General features: G+C 31.8%; 1 long non-coding RNA gene across 1 annotated transcript; it reads left to right on the top strand.

Moving 5' to 3' along the window:
- Nucleotides 1–8,263: 8,263 nt before the first annotated feature.
- Nucleotides 8,264–20,660, top strand: LOC143051586 (uncharacterized). Its single transcript, XR_012970849.1, has 4 exons — nt 8,264–8,470; nt 13,256–13,439; nt 19,502–19,647; nt 20,175–20,660. It is a non-coding gene; the product is annotated as an uncharacterized LOC143051586 (long non-coding RNA).
- The last annotated feature ends 1,692 nt before the right edge of the window (nt 20,661–22,352 follow it).

Genomic DNA, 22,352 nt, shown 5'->3' with positions numbered 1-22,352 from the left:
TTCCTGGTATTTCCAATTTATCAATTGTACGGATAAATTTCTAGAATTCTGAAAAAAAGATGTTATTTTTATATTTTTTTATATTAAAAGTCTTATGGCTGACAACAACACAATGCTTGCTTCCTTTTTACCCCATGAACATTTATGAGATGTACCAATATCCTAGTTCACGTTGAACACTTTTTGGTGTCTGTTTAGTGCTGAATCTGTGGTGTTTTTTCATAAGATTAGTGTAGATGTTCTTACGACAAACTTGTGTTGAAGCATCATACCATACCAAATATCTAGTTGATCTGTTCATATATTGAAGTTGATGCCAACCATTAAGAAGAAAATGACAATGCTAAACGGTAGTTTATGTGGTAACAACCTTTTACATCTCGACGGAATTTTTGTGGCTTAAACAAACGTTCTCTATGATATGACAATCCTGTTAATATCCATACTGTCAACAGTCAGATTTGTGCAACCGTTGCCTAAGTAATTTGTATATGAATTCTTGTTCACTCACTGTTAGCAAAAGCGTGTACAAAATCACGTTTGATGCTTAAAAAACTTGAGCAAAACATACAAAAGGAATATTCAACACATAAGTCGAAAACAATAAGACAAGGAATAAAAGAGATAGAAAGACAACCACAGTACACAAATCACAACAAAGTCCTGGACATGCATGAAACGTTTGCTACTCGACGTTAAGTAACCAACAATAATTCAACAAAACACAGCCTACATAATTTCTGAATGGAAGCATACACATTTGAAGGACATTGTAAGTCTATAATTGGATAGTCAGCTTTTAGATTAGTATCGAAACATCGCTTTATAAATTTCATGCGTCCAAGCGTTTTTCTGGATTTACCTTGATTAAAAAAGCTCAATGCCGAATATTTGAAAAGAAAAGGTACATAAGAACACCAACACCACTATACGACCCCCCCCCCCTTCCCCCCCAAAAAAAGGAACTGCAAATAACAGGTAAATCCATCTAAGATTAACTTTGCTTGAGAGAGTTGAAACTTTAGTTTCTATGCAGTTTATTCATGTTTAAAAGAACAATTTATAGAAGGGTTTGTTATAATATATGATAGTACCTAAATATGGACTGCCTACCCGATGATATCCTGGGGGACTGTTTGTCCACCAATAACGGTATCTACAGTTCTACAGCGAGTTAGAGGTATGGTGCGCATATACCTAGACTCTGATATTGACAGAAAAACTCCCATCACCAAAAAATATTACTGTCCGTAACAAGAGGTATCAAGTTTACTCGGAAAGGCCTCGAAGAAAATCACCAAATCTACTTTTCCATCGAAAAGAAACAATGATATTTTGGAGGAAGTAGAAAACCCCCAAAAGAAAAAAGAAAAAAAAAGAAATCAACGAAACGAAGGAAAAAATCAGGGACGCTAAAGGTAAAAATTCAAACATACAGACAATGGTGTTTCAATTTAGTCCAGGTATACCAGATTCTCGTAGTGAAAAACGTCCAGCAACAACACCAACTGATGAAGTACATGAGCGATCTGTCCCAATCCAAAAAAACAAAAGGGCGTTAACTCATTTGAAGACGATATAAATTCAGGTCAATGGTGATTAATTAAAGAAACATAAACTGTATTTTTAAATCCCCCCTTTTTTTGTGTGGCAACACCCAAATATCTTTTAAACAATCATGTGTGTATGTTAATTTATTAATGTTATTTTTGTCTCTCTTGTTGTTTTTGTTTATATTATAAAAAAATAAACCAAAAAACGGATATGGTATCATAGTAGATTATACATATTTCCATCAAAGAGTAATACAAAATTATAGATATACAAGTAATTTATTTTTGACATTGAGTAGCATAATTTAAAAAAAAATCACGATTCACTTATGACAAACAAATTGCCATATATCCACTACATGTCATATCAAAAACTGGATCACAGCTATCAAATGTTTTGTAAATGAAATCCGCAACAAAATATTTATGCCAAAAAATAGTCATAATGCATCAGTAGTTCCTTATACAAGGACATTCAGATCAGATCAGGAAAATTTTAGCATCAAATTTTCACATTGACATAAACCAAACATTATCACAAATCCAAGGCTATTTTGCCAAATAAATTCCAACAAATGTATGTCATACATTGCACAGATATTTCATCTTCTTGTGCACTTCTACTTTGATATTCACAGGATATTTAAAAACGTATTAAAATTGTTGAGCAAAGCGAATAGGAAAAAAAACAGTCAACATGGCTAAGTTGTCATATCATTATGCTTCTACTTCATATCCAAAATCAAAGTCGTCATAACACCGGGGGGATGCTCCTATTTGTGTATCATGAAACTCCAAAACGTAAAGTTGTGCAAATGCAAAATGAAAGATCTCTTCTATGCAACAAACTCAACTTAAAAACGAAAATAAAGGTAACAATGATTAGATTGAATGTTTTTCTTTAAACATAAAAAGTATATGATTACCTCATTCAACATAATATTCATTGTCAGTGATGTTGGATTTAAACGCATGATACATGCCTGTAATTCAGAAATCAACCCTAATCTGTATAATTTATATGTGTATAGTTTTTATTTGTATGTAAACAATTTAAGTATGTGTATTAACAATATGACATCGACTTATTTACTATTGTCTCTTTTGCTTAATTCTGAAGATATGTGTAATATAGAAATGAATTACTTCTATAATGAGTGAAAAACTAAATGTATGTTCCTAAACTGTCAAGGCTTAGGGCAAAAAGAAAAAAAAGAGAAAGATTAAACCTATGGTGCAAAATCAAAAGTGTAATATTTTATCATTTGAACTTGATATTGTGAATATTGAGGTTTTCAGGTTTACAACAAAATAAGAAAGATTTATATGCTCAAATGTCAAATTGTTATAAAAATTTATCTATATCCTCATGGAATGTTCACGGCCTTGGAGACAAACTTAAAGATGAATTGTTTATTGAGAATTTAAAAGGTGACATAAACATACTTTTAGAAACCTGGAAGGGAGAATCTAAAGAATTTAAATTGGAAGGCCATTGTATTATCTCTAAGTCCCGTAAAAAAAGAAAAAAAGCAAGAAGGTATAGTGGGGGCATTATTGTTACTATTAAAAAGCCATACTTTAAAGGCATTACATATTTAAAAGAAGCAACAACCTCGCCAAATAGACTATGGCTTAAGTTGAATAAGAACTTTTTTGGATTTGTACATACTATTTATCTATGTGCTCTTTATATACCCCCTTTTCATCATCTCACTATGATAATGACTTAGATTTTTTAGAAAATGAGATATCTACTTTCTCCATGAATGGACAGATTGTATTAATTGGAGATCTAAATGCTCGAACTGGCCAAAGAGCTGACTTTATTGTAAATGATTCTGATCACATCAATAATTTTGATGGTTTTGATTTACTCCCTGAAAATTATATTACTGATTCAGAAATAAATAGAAACAATCAAGATACTTCTGTCAATACAGTTGGTACAAAGTTATTAGACTTGTGTTTGTCTTCAAGGCTGCGTTTACTCAATGGTCGATTTTTAGGTGACTCATTGGGATATTATACATATATGTCAAGCAGTGGATTTAGTACTGTTGATTATGCTGTTGTTAGCGAGAGTCTCCTGTCCTCAGTCAAATATTTTAAAACAAACGATTTTACTTTAATACCTATCAGATCATGTTCAAACTACTTTATATATGAAGTGCTCTATAAATATAGATAAAGAAATTGGCCTTGAGGAAAAAGGGTGGCACTGGATTAAATCATATAAATGGTCAGAAAATTCTAAACTTAAACTTATTGATGCGTTATTGACTGAAAATGTAAAGAATGAGATAATAGAGTTTGAAATGGTTAATTACGAGGAAAATCAGGTTGGTGTTGATGAGGCTACAGAAAAATTGACAAAAATTTTAGATAATATTTCAAGCCTTTCTTGTAAAGCAACTCCAAAAACTAAGAGGAGGAAAAAGAAAAGGAAATTTAAACAAGTTTGGTCAGACAATGTTATATATGAAACCAAGCGTCAAATAAATAAAATAGGAAACAAAATATGGAATAATCCAAATAATAATAGTTTAAAGCAAAAGTTTTTTGAGTTAAAAAAAAACTTAAAGAAAATGGTTAAACAGAAAAAGTATGAATATAAACAAAAACTTTATAATTGTTTAAGTGATTATATCAATCAAAATCCAAAGGAATATTGGAAAATTTTAAAATCTCTTAAGAATAAAACAGAAAAAGATGAAATACCAGAGGTATTAAAAGATGAAGAAGTTTTAATAAAGCATTTTCAAGATCAAGGTAAACCTTCATCTATAAATAATGCTTTTATGATAGACATTGAATCACAATTAAAGCTATTAGAAAATAATATAGATTTCAAAGCTGAAACAGATGCTCCAATATCTTGTTCAGAAGTAAATAAGGTAATCAGAGGACTAAAACTTCAAAAGTCTGCTGGACCAGATAGAATTATAAATGAAATAATTAAAACCTCAAATCAAGTAATAATTAAGTCAATTGTTAAAATATTTAATTTAATTCTAAAAATGGGTATATACCCAAAATCATGGAAGGACTCATATATAATAGCACTTCATAAGAAGGGAGACAAATCTGATCCCAATAATTACATCTAGGTATATTTTTAATCAGTAATCTTCCTAAAATATTCAATGCTGTACTCAATAATAGACTAATCACAGTTGTGGATAAACAGCTGAATAACTGTCAGTTTGGCTTCAGAGAAAACCACAGAACTGCTGACAGTATTTTCATATTAAAATCTTTAATCAATAAATATATACACAAAAATAACAAAAATTTATACGCATGCTTCATTGACTTCAGAAAGGCATTTGACTCTGTATGGAGGACAGCCCTTCTATATCAATTATGCAAAATGGGAGTAGGACAGTCTTTTTACAGGGTAATAAAACAAGAATATTTAAATACAAAATCCTCTTTAAAATATAAAGATCACATTTCTGACTATTTTGACATTACTAGAGGTATGAAACAAGGGGACTCATTAAGTCCTACTTTGTTCAATATTTTTATAAATGATATCACTAAAGGTTTGGAAGATGACAACTCAAGTCCATTGGAGCTCATAAATAGTAAACTAGGCTCCCTCCTGTTTGCTGATGATCTGATTTTACTATCAGAATCTAAGGAGGGTCTCCAAAATAGTCTATATAAAGTTTCCATGTTTTGTGAAAACTGGCAGCTTTCTCTAAACATAAATAAAACAAAAAGTATGGTCTTTTCAACAACAAAGCAAAAGCCTGAAACATCTATACTTGTATATAAAAACAAAAAAAATAGAGAATGTTATGGAATATCCTTACTTGGGTCTGCTGATTAAATCAAATGGTAATCTCAGTCATAGTACAGCTGAATTAACAAAAAAGGCAAAAAAGGTTTTGTTTTCTATTAAAACATATACTAATTCTCTTGGCAGCCTTCCTATCAGAGTGTCAAATAACTTATTTGACACCTTAGTGAGACCTATATTAACTTATAATTCTGAGATAACATATTTGGACTCATATATAACATATTTCAAAGCTAAAAAAAGAGCTTTGGTTTCTGGAAAAATTGTGGACCCATTTAATTTTATTGACAAGACTCCAATAGAAAACTTGCATCTTGGTTATTGCAAGTTTACCCTTGGCACTAACAAGAGTGCCTCAAATTTTGGTACAAGGAACGAATTGGGAAGACTGCCTATTGAATGTCATATAAAAACCCAAACTATTATGTATTTAGCAAGGCTTTTCACCACAAATTTGAATCCCTTATTACATGAATCTTTTCAATTAACTAAAACTTTGGATTCTAGTGGCTCCTATTCATGGTTCACTTTTGCAAAATATATTCTTTCTGAATCTAACATTGATATAGATAGACTAAAAACCTGTAATAATTTAAAACAATTAAAAAATATTAAAAGCTATATTAAACCCCAAATAAACTCATAATACAAGAACCTGTTGATGGATAAGTTGAAATCTATTGACGATAAAAGTACACTAAATTTTTATAAAGGACTTGAGCCAAATCATTTTGATCAAACCTTACCTCTCTAACCCAAACTTTGAATTTAGAAAATTAATTACAAAACTTAGAATCAGTGACCATTCATTACTAATTGAAAAAGGAAGGCATTTTAAAATTCCTGGCGAAGAGAGACTTTGCAAAAAATGCAAAGTACTAGATGATGAGAAACATTTCTTAATAAATTGTTCTCATAATTCAAATATTAGATTAACATATTTTAACTGCATTAACAGAGAAAGTAATTCATTTGCTAATCTCACTGACAATGACAAAGTTATATATATACTTAACCCATCAACACCAACACAAGTGAATAAACTAGGATCCTTTATCAAAAAGTCAATGGAACTGAGGACAGGAGACCCTTTAATATTTACCTGAATTTGTGTATATATATTGAGTTACTTAGTTATTGTCTTTATTTGTTTTTGTTGTTGTTATATGTCACAAACTGTATAGTTTATATGGCAATAAAACTTTGAATTGAATTGAATTGAATTAAAACAAGAATCACACTTTATTAAAAAAAAAAATGTTACAAACTATGTAAAAAAGGGAAAAATTTACCATAGTTTCGGAAATTCACAATCAAGAGGCGTATCAATTCTAATCAAAGAAAACATAAACCATAAAACTATAAATGAAACTAGAGATAATGATGGTAGAATATTACTCATTAATATAGAACTTGATGGTAATATCTTTACACTACTGAACGTGTATGCTCCGAACAATCGTCGAAATAGAAATTTATTTTTCAAAAAAGTAAACCAATATTATCAACAATAACCACTTAGGAATATTAAAAGGGGGGAGGGTGTGTGTGATGTAAATGAAAGTTTAACTTCATATGATAGAAAAGTATTAGCTCTAACAATCAAAATAAACCTGTCAAAGCAACTAAGAATAAAATATAAACTTATTGATATTCGGAGAGAACTAAATCAAAACACCAGTCAGTTTACATGGAGAAGAAAAAACAATAGAAGTTTTGCAAGCAGAATTTTTTTCTTCTTCTAATAAGCCCTTATATAAGACCTCACATAATATTAGCAGACATAAGACCTGCATTAATATCACATGCAGATCATCAAGCAATCTCTTTACAAATAAGACTTAAAGCTCAAAATAAAGGCAAAGGATTCTTTAAGATAATTAACAGTATACTGAATGATACAAAATACGAAGAAATGATAATTTACGTCTTTGGAGTCCAGCAGTTCACAAGCAGTAATATTGACTAAATGGGGTGGGGGGATTTGAATACTTCACTTGCTACGTTTGGTAAGTCTCAAGTCTCAAACCTTAGTTCTCCGAGAAGTATTTTGTGGGCCGTTTTCCGTTTTTTTATTTTATTCTATCTGTAATGTTTTATTGCCTACCTGACATCAATTTTAATATATAATTCTCCAGTTGTGTGATGATGTTGAATTTTATTATAGTGAATATAATATAGTGAATATAGTAAATTCCATACCAAGTATTTAATGTTAGTATTTATATTTACATGAAAATAATTCAATAGGTAAATCGGTGTAACAATTTTATCATAGTTCAGAACCATTTGAATAACGACGCAGGGGCGGATGCAGGAATTTTCGAAAGGGGGGGTGCTAACCCAGGGCAAAGGGGGGGGGGTGCAGGGGGGTGCAAAACATATGTCCCGATACAAATGCATTGATCGGCAAAAATAAAGGGGGGTGCGCATCCCCGGAACCCCCCCCCCCCCTGGATCCGCCACTGACGACGGTTACTTTACATTCTAATGCAACAACGTTTGTAACGTTCATTTTGATTGGATAACGTCACTTATTTACATGGCATCAATTGACAATTGACAATTGATGCTATGGGACGTACGCGCAAGCGCAGACGGCATACGACAGATTTTAAATACATGTTTTAACGTTGTTTTCTGTCAGTTTCATTAGAATGGATATAACAATTTTGTATTTTAAGCTCCGACGTCATCAATTGGAGATTTGATGGTCGCAAATACCCGTTTACTGTCTCCGCTTACGCGTCGCCTGTAAACTTAATTTGCGACCATCAAATCCCCAATTGATGCCGTCGGAGCTTAAAATACAATACAGTTATCTCCTAATTATCATTGTTTACATTGAACAGCTGAGTAGAAACTTCCGGTTATTTTAAATTGTATAATCACTTCGTCATTCAATTATTCGTCATGATCTAAAAAAGAAACTAAAATGGGAGATACATACGATTATTTGTTCAAAATAATTTTAATTGGAGATCAAGCCGTCGGGAAAACCAGCCTTGTAACACGGTTCACTACAGGCAGTTTTCAGCAGAAGCAATTGTCGAATAGTGGTGTAGTTTTTACTGTAAAAAAGGTGCAACTTGATGGTAAAATTGTAAAGGTAAACTTATACATTTGTTTATAGTTGTCTTTCGGGAAGGGGGATGCATTACGACATTATGTAGGAGTGTGCAGCTGATACATCGAATACCCCCAATACGTGATTGAACATGCACTTTAGTACCTGTAATTGTAATCGTGTACCTCTGTCAATGTATATTTGTTCCGCCTTACAGAAGTTTCCCAATTGGAAATTATATTATGAAGGAACTTATGCTTCGTGACAACTCCACGTGTAAAAGGTACAACCAATTACTCGTTGCAAAATGGTCATGATATTATTGTTCCATTTTGTAGACTTTGAAATTCCATTACTATTGAACCACTAATTCCATCCATAATCACTGGTGGTAAGCGGATGGTCGTAACTTAAAAGTTACGACCATCCGAAGATGGGAGACAACTCTAGGTATACATTGTTCTTTTCCGATTTTCGTGCAGTAAAAAAATGTTTCTGTAAAACCGCTTGTCTCATACATACTAATCGTCAGTGCGTTGATATTGAAACAAAATTTGATACATAAAAACATTCAAATTTTCGTAAAATGATCATTCAATAATTCGAGCATGATGGTCGTAACTAAAAAAACAAAAATGTTCAGGATGGTCGTAACTCTTTATTAAATAGGACCTAATAAGACAAGTCAATAGTTTTAAACGTGTCTTTTGTTATATGAATATATTATATGATATATTTGTGAAGTTGATTTCACTAAATGATAAAAACTAAAAGAGGTGAAGAGAGGGTTGCCTGTAAAGTGCGAAAGGAAAGAAAATTGGAACGAATCGAAAAAAAAAAACCCAATACAAAATGAAATGACCAGTCACTGTTACTTAAAATATAATGTATAAAATCAACCAAGAGGCAACTAATTATAAGCTGTTAAGTTTAATAACAATTTAAATTCTCAAAAGTGGATAATTCATTTTAACACACAGCTCTGGTTATGATCATTCTTTGTTTCGAATTAAGAAAAGGAGATTTTAACAAATTTGACATCATATGAAATAACAGTATCCTGATTTATTTTCTTTATATTTTGCATGTATTGAAAAGATAAACTTTTAAAAACTAGTATGTACCTACTAGGTGGAATTTAAAAGAAAAATCTACAAATTGATACTTTAAGTCGAAAGAGCATAAGTAAGGAGTCAAAATAATGTTATGGGGATCGTTATCGAGACAAGACATATCCGCGAATTCGCAGGTCCGTAATCGAATTAAACAACATACATCGTATTCTTAGCCTTGATTTTGAGAAGCCGTATTGTCATTTGGTATATAGTAAAGCTGATTATAAGGTGCAAATTCGAAGTTCAGGTATAATTATTACCCGTGGTTTTAGAAAATTCTGAATACGCCTATTGGTACCATGCTATCCGTTATACATCTTTGTCTTTCTTATGGAAAATACCACGAACCCTGGACCACACGTTTTTTATTCCCACTTCATAAAGGGAATGATGCATCCGATCTTAATAACTATCGAGGAATTACAATTACTGATTCATTGGGGAAGCCTTTTTAATAAGATACTTGATACACGTCTTTGTAAATCCTTAGATAAATATCATATCATTGATGAGAGCCAAATTTGATTTACCAAAAAAAAAAAAAAAAAAAAAAAAACACGACCATCTGACCATTTGTTCATTCTAAAAACTATTATAAAGTATTGTAATACAAAAGAATGTAGAATGTTTGCCTGCTTTGTTGATTTCCAGAAGGCTTTTGATACTGTCATTCTCCCAGGGATAAAACTTAAGCTATTGAATATAGTTAGAGAGTATGGTAAGAGATCTCTTTAGAACTAAAGTTGGAGTAAAACAGGGAGACAATTTGAATCCAAATTTGTTTAAATTTTTTATAAATGAACTTCCTGATTGTGTTAAAAGTTCCCCTGATCCAGCTGTTGTATATTCACGACCAGCCTATTCTTTACTATACATATGCTGATGATCTTGCCATTTTTTCAACTTCAGCAAAAAAATGTAGACCAGGCTTATCCTAAGATTCTTTCAGAAAGACTACGCATTGAATTTTGTAAACATTTACTTGGTGTTACCAAACGAGAAACACATTTTGCCAATCTTTCTTAACTCGGTAGATTCACTATGTATTTTGTCATTGCAAAGTCTATGATCAGATACCGGCACAGGCTTGACAATTTGGGATCATCTTTCCACTACTAGAGGAGGCATATTTTGAGTCAAAATTACTACACGAGTTAAAAAAATTCCTTCACAGTATGGATCCTTAAACCTCTTTCTAAAGAATATTGGGGTCAGCAATTCACATTGTTTACTATATGCTGATGATAATGTATTTTTTAGAATTTCAGCAAAAGGACTTCAGCAAACAGTATTCATACATAGCTTGTAGCTAGGATAATATTTAAAAGATAGATCTTTATGCTTCAACTCAGCGTGCTGGTCTTTTAAATATGAGTACATTCATACAATATAAACATATAACATAAAAATTATTTTCAACCTGCATTTATATGTGATAGTTGCCGCAGTACATTTAGTTCTACCTTGTAATATTATCTTAGCTACAAGGCTGGCTGTAAACTACTAATATTTGAGCTTACTCTTAAATTCAAAGCGTGTATCATTGTAAAATATATACCTGCATATATGTATGTAATATTTTCCGCAGTACATTTAGTTCTACCTTGTAATATTATCCTGGCTACAAGCCTGTCTACAAACTACTGATATTTGATCTTACTCTTAAATTCAACGTGTGTAGCATTGTAAAATATCTCAACCTTATTCATACTTTCTATGTTAACACAATGTTCATTGCGACACCATGGATTAAGTTTTTATTCTGAACCAATACTTAGAACAATTATCAATGATATACCGCAAGATCGTCATGCAATCGATAAAAAATAAAGACAACACGATAAAAACACCAGGCATTTGTGGATTTTCATTAATCATGATTCACCAAAAGCCGAATATTTGAAAGCCAATGGTTTATAAAAACTGCACTAGCTGATTAAAAATTAAAGAAGATTGTTCAAAAGTGTACGTTCAATAATTTCATCTGCCGACATGATTGCAGGAAATAAAAAGTCTGAAAGCAAATATTCAACAATTTTATGCCTTAACGTACAGTAAAAATATACTAATACTCAACCCTAACATACTATTTGGCTTAATGCGAGTTCATTAGTTTTCACTGTTTCTCCTTAATGATGGTCGTTTGGAACATATCAAAAATATATGATTGATAATTCTTTAACTTAATTTCTGCATACCATTATCAGAGTAACAAATGAAATAATATTTTTTTGTAGTAAACTTTATATAACAACTGAGTTTATTAACATGGTTATACATGTGCCCAGTAATTTTAAAATAGCTTGATAAAAGTTGGTCTAAATACTTGAGTTACGGTCATTTTTCAAAGTTACGACCATCTTGTGTCGGTTACGACCATCTTGTGTCGGTTACGACCATCATCCAAAATACTATAGTTGATAATACGACCATCACAAGTTAAAGTTACGACCATCATGCTCGAATTTTTGAATGACTATTTTACGAAAATTGGAATGATTTTATGTGTCAAATTTGGTTTCAATAAGAATGCACTCACGATATGTGTATATGAGACAAGCGGTTTGACTCAAATGAACCTTTTACTGCACGAAAATCGAAAAAGAAAAACTTATCCCTAGAGTTGTCTCCCATATTCAGATGGTCGTAACTTTTAGTTACGACCATCCGCTTACCACCAGTGATAATATGTAAGTGGGATAAACTTTAAACAAGACAAAAACGAGGCTCAACGGTGAACCAGCTATTCTCTTGATTAGGCTTTAATGTTTAAACTGGGTATTTATTTACTCTACCTGAAATGGTTTGCAACTGACCATCATACAAGGTGAGTAAAGTTTATATGAGGTTCAGCCTCACCTCGATTGATTTTATTAACCCTCTATTGATCCGTAGAGGGTCAAAAGAAAACCATCTATAATACTAAAATTACGAGGTCCAATTTGTCAGCCGTCATCACGTAATAACGACGAATCAAAGAATTCAACTTTATATATAACTAATATAGTACAAAGGTGTAGATTAAAAATTACACCACTCAAGGCCCTTTTGTTTTCCAAGTAATTAATATTGCCAATAATTAAGAAGTTCCGAGTCGAGTCCGATACCGATACCAATAGTATATTCACCTGTTTCATATTACCTTATCTGTACGTTCCGCATCTGACAGGCACACCACCAAACGGTGTATTCAGGATTAATATGCTATATACACGGGTCATAATCACAGGATTGACACTACTAAATTGTCAAATTGTTACCTTAATACTGTAGTATTTTAATCAGTAAGACTTTCTAAGATAACAATGCGAAAAATAAAAATCTGGACTAAAAATAAGGCGTTTAGGTACAGTTTTCAATTTGTTAGCGGGCATGACGTAAAACAGCGAATCAAAGAATTTTGCAAAACACTTCGATACCAGTTTTAGAAATTAGGTCAAACATGCAGGATATCGGCAAAATTTTTCATAACAACATCTTGAATATCAAGAAGTTTGTCTTAACCGCCTGCTGACAAATGAACATGTTCGAATTCTTTATTGTACTCGGGAAAATACTTGTATAACTTATAATTAACGGCTCTCAATAAGGAACAAAATCAAAACCATACACACTAAGCTTTATGTTTAAAAAGAATATCTTCTACCACGTACCTTAAGATATCCCACTAACAATCGTTTTTCCTAACGTGTAATGTTAATATTCTAAACAGCTACAAATATGGGACACGTCAGGAGAAGAAAGATTTAGATGTATATCAACAGGGTATTATCGTAAGGCGCATGCTGCATTGGTTGTTTATGACGTCACCAACACATAATCTCTTAATAACTGCTTCAGATGGATGAATGACATCAGCATGTACAGTGGTCAAGATATTCCAAAAATATTATTAGGTATTTTATTTTTTTTTAATCATCAAACATACATAAAAGAGGGGGAGGACAGGGGGTATCCTTCTCCCTTCTCCAACCCCTCTTTTCCTTTCTCCTACCACCGTTCTCCTTTCTCCCATTAGAATAAAACATCTCCTTTTGAGATATTTTTTCTTGAAATATTAGATCATTTTTTAAAAGGAGAGATATTTTATTTTTTCTCCTTTCTCCCAGCCTTCCTCTCCTTTCTCCTACCCCCTTTCTCCTTTCTCCCACTCCCTTTCTCCTTTCTCCTACCCCCTTTCTCCCTGTCTCCCTTACCCCTGTCCTCCCCCTCATAAAACTCTTCACACATCCACAAGACGTTTGTTATACAGATATCAGTTATATTGCATTTTTTAATTTTGTCATATCCTTATTTTGCTTTAGGCTTTCGGACTTGCATTTAATGAAAAACTTCAAAAATTGCAAAACATGTCTCATTGTTACTGTTTCATATTAAATTAGATTCATTAAACAACAAATAATTTGTGATAGTGAACGTTTCTATAGTGACAGTTATACTAATGTATAGATTTGAAACAAAAGCTAATAAATTGTATTCATTCAAAGGTGAAAAAAGGACTCAGAATATTATATTTCCATAATATTACCATGAAGAAGTGTTATCACCCGTATACAAGCACAACAACAACATATACTACCACGAAGTAGTATAAGTAATAAAAGTCTCGCTAACTCAAAATTACAAGTGAATCAGTTAAAGTCTAAACCTTTAATATTCCCCATTTTCGATGAAAATAAATGATCTTAACTTTTCTTTTAGTCGCTTTTAAATTTCATCTTTTTATTATCTTGTTTTCTCTTAAGTTGGATAGAATATCTTTATATTGTAATCCGTTGTATTTTTATTTTTATTCGATATATAATTTTAATTAAATTTTTATCATACTGAGTAAAGCCATATTTCTTTATCAATACATGCAATATGAAATGAAAGAGATATTTTAGATTTTAAGCATTGTTTAATATTTTAAGAAGTTGATCAATTCATATTCAGATATGTAAGCCCAACCTGTTTTTTTTTTAAGTTATAAAAGCATATATACGTTTTAAAAAATGAAACAACATAAACTCCCTATGTAAATTACATTATTATTATTATTGTCATTGACATGCATTATACACACATATGCAAATACGATAAGCTTATACTAATAAACAAATTATATAACTTACCCTTAAAATTACCCTTATATATACTCTAATAATATTAGAGGTGTTCCTGTCTAGGTGTAATACCACCATTGATTTCCCCCTATTAGTCTTTGTTAAATTTGCACTTTTCAAAAAAAAATTGCAGAATTTAACCCTGTTTCAAATAAAGAAATATTGGCATGAGTAAAGTTTTATCCTGTCCAGTTCTATAGTAAAAAATTCCCATAACATTTCATTGCATATAAGAAAATAACCATCATTGAGAGTTAACCAATCAAATGTCTTCCCTTATTTTATCTGTGTACAAGGTTTAGTCACCATGTAACCTCAAGATTACAAAATATTCTATAGAAATCCCAAATAAAAAATAATGGTGTTTTAAAATACCCAAGACATATGTTTATGACCCAGAAATGTTTTACTGCAATAAAATGTAGGAATAATTACCTACAGCTGTCAAATTCAAGGTAATATTTTTTTCGACCTACTTTTGGATGTGACGTACCATCATTTGGTGGATTACACCTCTATAGGAAACTTATACAAAGAAAAAGAAGAATTAAGGCTTATATATTTATTTGCTCAAACAAGTGAGTTCGGAAAAAAGTTTGTAAGTAAGCCTGTTACTATATTTATTTTTGTAAAATAATAATTTAATTTAAAAAGGTTCGTTTTTGTTTTTGTTATATTTCGAGAATCCCATGTTTAGTAATGTTTAAATAAGTTATCCAAGTTTTGAATTTTACATACCAGCACTTAAGTCACAAGGTTTAACGCATTTATTTGTCGATAAAAGTAATATTATTTTTATGCTTTTATTACAGAACAACATTTCTAAATGAGAATAGTTTATAGTGACTCAAAAGGGATAAATAGCATACTACAGCTCACTATGTACTTTAAATTACTCTAGGAGAGGAAAGACCTTATTGTTTTTGTAAATTATTTTTTTGTTTGTTTGTTTTTTTTTTTCGAAATTTTTTTTTTTTGAGAATGCTTTCCCCCGTTTCTGTTGAAGTTATCAAGATCAAGTAATAAGTATGGACCATCGATAGACCTTATCATGAAGTATTACCAGATGACCCTGTTAAGGATTTCATCATCCGCTGTAGAAGTTATCTCCTTTTTATTGGATTTTTCGACATGGCCCCTCCTTGTTGTTTTCGAAGATATTATGACCTTATTTAGACAATAGGCACATCTCATCATGATGTAATACCAGATGAGGCTGCTAAGGACTTCATCATCCCTTTTGAGAGTTATGTCCCTTTGAAGCATGTACAGGAACAGATGGCAATATTAATGAACATATACAATCATTTTGTAATTAACCCTTATAAGGAGTTATTTCCCTTGAAAAAATATACACAACTTTTGAAAAATTGTATTTCGAGAATCGGAAGTCGTAGAGACTTGGGACCCACACCAATAATCTTAAGTTTATGTGACCTTCAATTTGCACCTCAGGTCAAAGGTCACCGAGTGCAATAAAAAAAAAATACGCTGCAATTTCAAGCTTGCATATTTAGAAAATGATAAGAATTTGCTGCAAACATACTGTGTATAAAATGTTCCTCTCGACAAGCTCAACATTTTATGCATAAAGCTCAAAACTGTCCGGCCCTCTATTCAAATGCTACGACAAGATGATTCTAAAAAGTATAGTGTTGTGGTGCATATCTTTTTAAAGGTAACAGATATCAACCTACTATAAACTCCTAAAAATGATCAGTATTTTAAGACCTTCAATTTGAAGTCAATGTCAGTTCATGATAAATTTCACCTTGACCTTCAAAGTGTACTATGACCTTGATCTGTGATATTTGAAAGGACAAGTGGTCCGGAGTTGAATTATGGTAGTCCCGTGTCTCTATGACTTCAAGTTTGGTATTGCATCATATATTTGATGTTTCATTGTGACCTTAATGACATTCGGAATTGTCCCAATTTTATTTTTTTTTAAAATTTTCTCCTTCAACTGCAGATCATTTATCAGTTAACAGATTTGAAATATCTATTGTCGTTTAAGAGATAATGTAGTTTGAAATTTTGTGAGCGGCGGCATGTATTTCTGAATCAACAACAGCTTACCTTTTGAAATTTTCAGAAATTGAAAAGTATAATGTTGCTATATGTTTGACAAATTACCAAATTTTTTTTATGAAAAACTAAAAAAAAAAGTCAATTTGAAATGTTCATCTTTCACATTGACTAAGTCAGGGGCGTAGCTAGGTATTCAGTAAACTGTAGCCACCAATCGACAGGGGGTATGGGGGGCGCTCAAGGCCCCCAGCAGGTCCACGTTTTCAGCGTTTTAGCAGCAAAATTTTATGCAAAATATTAAATTTACTGGTTATTTAATCATGATAATTATAATATACATGATGAAAAGTTCGAAGAATTATGAACAATTTACCATAACATCTGAATGGTGAATTAAATAACGCAGTACAATCGGAAATATATATAAAAAAAAAAAATTAAAAAAAAAAAAAAAAGATTTACAATATGCATTGCCCAGCGTAGATCAGCGTATACCTTTAATTGAGCAGTACACCCTGTTTGGTATTTTTATATCTATTCCGTTCTGACTGATATACACGTTTAACTTAATTAATAGAACATATTGACAATCCTTCATTAAAACAAAATTAGGCACGTAAACACTGATATTACTATATAATAAAACTAGTATCCTTTTGGCTAGACATCAACCATCAATCTTTCGATTCTTACACCTTCACCCAAGCCACAAACACATACACACATAATCGATGGCTAATGCAAAAGTTCTGTTCTGTTCAAACTATCGTAACAAAATTCAAGAAATTCATATGTCTTTATATCCTCTACTGTAAAATCCCTACCTGCTTAGAAATTTGAATAATTGTGGTCATTACACGCATATATGAGAGTACTCAAAATTACTGGAAGCTAGTTGATTGATTGATTTTTAAACATCCAGTGTCAATATTTATGCAAGTTCAGGACAAAAACACAATTTAACAATAATTTAAATACAACAGCTAGGTCCTGTAATAGGTGTTCCTGTACGAAGGTCTGGACATTTGAAAATGCCACGCATTGGAAAATGATGGATTATTGGATAGTAGCAGAAAGAGGTAGGTTCAGTGAGACCCCTTTTTGGTCCCAATATATAGCAGTTTTACAAAATTGTGAAAATGTAATCTTTTAGCTATTTACTGGAAAGTAGAATGCTTTCGCTACATAAATATGGGCTGTTTTTGAAATACAATGCACATATATCGGGTACTAGCATCATTAAGTCATGCTAAATTACCGAAATCTTCGCAATTTTAGCATTTTAGTTAAATTTTAGACGGTTTCCGTCTTGAATGAAAGTGGCCGCATTCGTGTTCATTCATAATATTGAAAGGTAAGTTGTATTTGATGATAGTAAATAACATATTTAAAGGTTGAGGATGAACACGGATGCGGCCACTTTCATTTTTGACAAAAAACATCTGAAAAGTGACATTTCAGTTTGGCATATTTAATAGATTTTTCATATTTAAGCTTGAATCGTGGCGTTTTTATGACTAAATCAGTTGAAATCTTTCACATAAACTAATTGAATCAATTGAAATAGACACTTAAGTGTTTAAAAAGTGTGCAAAATCTTTTGTTAGATGAACCTGAAATTTGAGGCCAAAATCGGTCCTTACCGGACCTACTCCTTTTGCCTTTCAGTAGATCAACTACGAACTCCTCAAAGAGTGGCATACTAGCCATCAGATTTAATGTCCCCATTCTGACCAGACGTGACTGCGTATTGGCAAGGGTTTTATTGTAGGTCGGGTGAAGACAAAGTGGAAAGCTAGTTGAAAACTAACAACAACCAATTAAAAAAATCATGTGTCTAATCTAAGGTTCATTCAAGTTTTTGTTGATAGAAGTGAAATGATCTGAACCAAAGTTCTAGCTTATAGTTTCTATATAAGGTAAAGTCATATAAAAACATTCAATTCTATCCAACATTCCATTCACTAAGGACGAGAGACTAGTGTACACATGACATTCGATAATTAAACAGTTTTGACAACTTCACTGGCGTTTATCTACAGATAACGTTGTTTATTATTTTTTTAATAATAAAAATATTTGTGAAAAATTTATGTGTAGGCACGTGCCTAAAGTGCCTAACGGCAGCTACGCCCCTGTAAGTTCTATTTATATAATTGATATTGCATCATTTTTGGCACTTTGCCAAATGCGGTCATTATGTTTGTCAAATTGAACGTCTAAATAAATGAGCTCTACTCAAAAATGAAAATTTCAAACCCCTTTTTCGTCCCAGTGGGAAGGGTAGGGTCATTTAGTGCAACAAATTCAAACTTTTAGATGGTAAGGTTGTCGCATATCAAAAGAAAATCCATAAAGCGTACATTTCAAATATCAAATTGACGTCCCCTAAAAATGGGTTGGTTTGGGTCATTGAGTGCAAAAAATAAATTTTCTTTAAAGATCATGTTGTTGTATATAGAATGAAAGGGACTAACGTGTACATTTCAAATGTCAAATTCCTGTCCTCCAAAAAATAGTTGTATGGGGTTATTAAGTGTAAAACTCAAACTTTCTAGAACATGGCGTTGTCGCATATCAAATGAAAGATCATCAGGTCAACATTACAAATATCGTACTTACGATCCCAAAACATTTAGGTGGATGGGGTCATTAAGTGTAAAAAGTAAAACGATTCAGAAGGTATGCTTGTCGTATATCAAATGACCGGTGGTAACAAGTACATTACGAAAACATCCCTTTTAAAGATAAGACCTCTTAAATACTAGTTTTAACTTGAATTTCTGTTTTAAAAGTTCTAGTATACAGCTTTATTTTTTCAGGTAATAAATGTGATAAATTAAATGGTCGGACAGTGATTTCGTCTGATGGCGAACACTTTGCAAGGCAACATGATATGATGTCTTTTTTAGAAACAAGCGCAAAAGATGGCCGAAATGTAGATGATGCATTTTATACATTGGCTCAGGTAAGTAACGATTAATTATGTTGACAACACATGTTACCAATTGATCGATAGGCTCTTAACTCAATAAACGTAGATACTCATCCAGGACCAAATCTTATGATTATGTAATAACATTGGACATTATCTTATCTAAGTGCAATACAAAACTGCTTAAAGGGAGTAAATAATGTTATTAACGTGACATGTTTTTTCTCTACATCTAAAAGTGACATTACGCAAAATTGTATTTTTACATTGCGTTTAATCATTAGCATAACAACATGGACCCTGTATTGTTATTGACATTTGACTTATTTGCATATGTAGTCTAGCTATACCATTTTATTATTTTTAAAACAAGATTGATAGACATCAATTGGACATATCAATATGAATTAATTCCAAAGAATTTTTGCACAAACTAAAAACATACTGTAGATATATTCCAAATGTTGTGAATATCTTAGCCTCATACAAGAAAGAACCTACTATCTATTCCGCGCCCAATTCACCCATTTGTGAAACTAGTTACTTTATGTCATTTTTAGGAACTATCCAGAACATATACTGAACCTATGGATAACAGCTTTGACTCAATTAAGCTAGACTCTCTAACAGACAATACTGCATCTTGGTGGGGATGTTGTGGATATTAACAATCGGAATATATACAAAGTGATTGAAATTATAGGAGAAAAATTATGTTTTACGTTTTCTTCACAACTGTTCAAATGAGGCATTGATATATTTTGAAAGGTGTAAAGCAAGTTGAAAAAATACAATTATCTGTTGCATTGTTCGATATTTATTGAGTTTGTTAATTTCCTCCTGATAATAAAAAAGTAAAAAAACCTCATATGTGAAGATGTAAGACATGGAGGTAGACTGTATAGATAATTTCAGGAAAAAGGGTTACGGAGGCGGGTAATATACTCAATTATTTTGTTATTCCTTTCTAATAATGAAATATGCATTTTAGTAATTTCAGTATGTACATGATGTCTTGGTGGGTGTTGTTGTAGTACTGCATACTGATTCTTGAACCGTCTCCTGTCAAATCACTAGAAGTAAGGATTTGTTTGCTTCTGATTTGATACCGGTCTTGATTATTTTTTTAAGATCTAATTCTTGACTGTTTTTTCTTATTTATTTAGTAGAATATTGAACCTATTTTCAAAGCATTCTAAGTGTTTGTAACTTGTTCATTAGATGCTAGAGTTTCGTTGATTCGTCCTGATGTTGTCAAATACGTTTTGATTTGTGTGTTTATTTACGGTCTCAGTTTTTCACTTAAAAAGTGCATCTTTTGTTCTGAATCGATTTTTTTCTTTTTAAAATATATGAACCTTTGGTTCTGATTGTTGTAAAGTAGTTTTCATTGGTGAGTCTGCTGCTGCAATATTTTCATTATTTCCCTCTTTATTGTTGTTTTTTTACAGAACTTCGGTGTACTTCTTCATTGTCACCTCTTATCCGTACGGGAACGACACCGTGATACTACCTGAGGCGGAGAGAGGTTGTGAAATGCAAGCTGACATACATATAAAAATAAGTTGCAGTCCACTATCGAAACTTTGTCATTGTGATTTACTTTATTTTAAGACATTCTATGAAAAATATGGACGTGTGTATTTAAAGTGGTTCATAACGGAACGATAGAAAGTAAACAACCCTTAGAAGGATTAAACTGGTTACTTTTCTTGATCTGAACTAAATGGGGTTTCCGTTACTATATGGTGGTTTTCTTTCTCCAGATATTATTTACGCTTATGTCCATCATTCTATAAATGATTTGGAAAACATGTCAACTCCAAACATATGAATACCAGTATGTAAATTTTTATACCTAGTAGCTCGTAAGTGTAAACATAACTTAAAAAAAGTTCAAAATTAAATTGGAATTCTTACCTGTATTCAGCGAGTACCAATATCCGGTGTCGCTCCCAAACGCTGCTCTTATGCGTTGCCTTAAAATTTTTCTACATATTTCAGATGTTGTGAGTCTTGAAATTTAAATGATTTTATCACAGTCCAATCAATACTGTTTATGTTGCAAAAGCGCGCGGAAATGATTGAAAACATTTTCTCAATCATCCAAAGGCGTCATTAATTGTTCTGAGTATATTTATTTACATGAGCTTTTGATTACCCTGTGTTTCCTTGGATCTTTACAGAACATTACACAATGCTTTAACTATTTCTTTGCTTTGGTGAATTGAATGATTGTACAGTTTATTCTCATTCCAATATAAAGAATGAGTTGGTGTATCCTGCAAAGTCCAACGGAAACAATAGGTACCGTTGCATATTGTATTTTTCCTGTTTTGGTACCAACGAGATTTCGATATTTCATGTTCAAATTTCCATAAATTAAAGAAAGAGACAAATCAAGGTAACCAACAATTTTTAAAGAGGGAAATGACAATATTTATCTTACCGCCTATACATTTCTAGGAATATGATTGGTTAAAAGGCACCGCGTGGAGACTGTGTATAGTCCATATGGGGTTCCTTGTGGAATAAGTAGGCAGGTCTTATACCAATATGAGTTAGTAGTTGTGTTACGTCCCTTTATAAAAACATCTCGGTGTTATGGAAACATCATAAAGGGTTCAATAGACGAAGAAATTGACGATAAATCATTGAAATAGATTTATAAAACACATTTTAGCTAACAAGTTGTTATTGTTTGCATTTGTTTTTGCATAGACTAACGAAAGTAGGTT

Source organism: Mytilus galloprovincialis, chromosome 1 (genome assembly GCF_965363235.1).
Source record: "Mytilus galloprovincialis chromosome 1, xbMytGall1.hap1.1, whole genome shotgun sequence".
In the NCBI taxonomy this organism is placed as follows: domain Eukaryota; kingdom Metazoa; phylum Mollusca; class Bivalvia; order Mytilida; family Mytilidae; genus Mytilus; species Mytilus galloprovincialis.
Note: the sequence above shows the minus strand (reverse complement) of the source record. Positions and strands in the feature narration are given on the sequence as shown.